Raw genomic sequence first — 1,346 nt, forward strand, 5'->3', positions numbered from 1 at the left:
GAAATCAGTAGGCAGCAGCAATGAAAACTGGATGGCTGAAAGTGTGTTTTTTTCTTCTCTTGAGACGAAATCAGTAACCAAGTCCTTTTCTAGTTTTTACCAGATGCTAAGTCTTTGTCGGTTTTCTTTGTGACTAGGTAGCAAACAAGAAAATGTCAACCTCTGTGATTTTACTGCATGAATCTGCAGTGAAGATGATGGTTTTTTGATGATAAAACGGCAATGAGATAGCTCAGTAGATGGTGACTTCCACACGGCAAGGTAACCATCATAACACATTTCAGCTCAATCCACTTTAGTTATTCTACACCAATGATTGTCTTAATCTTGTGCTTCCATTGCAAGCCCACCATAAAGACAGACAATCTACTGCACTGAAGTGAGAATCAATCTAGGCAGTCATGCAGTCTCGTCCTAAATTTTCAAAAATATAAAACATTGGCTTCGTGATTTTAAGCATGTTCTTAGGTTCACAAGGATAGCCATAGGATGAATGGTGCAGAGCCTTTCAGATGTATGCTGATACATGAGACAAGAGTGGCAGTATAACCTTTCATCAGATCACAAATGATCAAAGACAAAAAATGGGGGAAAAAAGAGAGTCAAAGATGCTTAAATTACTCCTCAATTTAATATGGAGCAAAGAATGCTTGCAAATTTATTCCTCAGATGAGGAAGATAGGCAAGACAATAAAAGAGACATCTGGTTAGCTTTTCTACTAACTTTTTCAAGCGTGAAGAGTCTTTTACACTGCAGTGCTTTTAGACCAGAACTCTGAAAGATCTCAAAGATGATACAGAAATATGAAATTAATATATTTCAAACAATCTACTAGTACAATTTATTGTAATTAGGAATTCAAAATTTTATAGAAATTCATACTCTAAATTTACCTTTTAACTAAAATAAAAATATTTATTCTACAAATATTCATTCAGAAGAGAAAAATTATTCCTAATGAACCAAAAGCACTGTGAATTATTAGTTACTACAAGAATTTAGCTGTTTCAGTACAGTGCTATCACAGTGTAAACGAAGTTCCGACTGTCACCAATAAGCTAACTTAACAAACATAATTCCTAGGTAGTCTAAAGGCTACTTTTTGACTAGGTCATCTTGTCATCCGTCATTTTCGTATGTTGGATCTCTAGGGAAATAATTAAGCATGCTAATACCAGTAAGCACTACTAGAACATACATTGAAATGCTTTAGCGTAGTGGATGTGATATTAAGGATCATAACAGATAAAAAGATGCAGATACACTCACCTGTAAGCTGTGATATCATTGTTGTTCCTATCAGACAAGAAAATCTTCTGGTCCCCAATGAGATGGAAAAGTTCAT

The sequence above is a fragment of the Curcuma longa genome, chromosome 11 (genome assembly GCF_044706935.1).
Source record: "Curcuma longa cultivar G26 ecotype Majalengka, Jawa Barat chromosome 11, ITB_CL_G26_1.1, whole genome shotgun sequence".
NCBI classification, from domain to species: Eukaryota; Viridiplantae; Streptophyta; class Magnoliopsida; order Zingiberales; family Zingiberaceae; genus Curcuma; species Curcuma longa.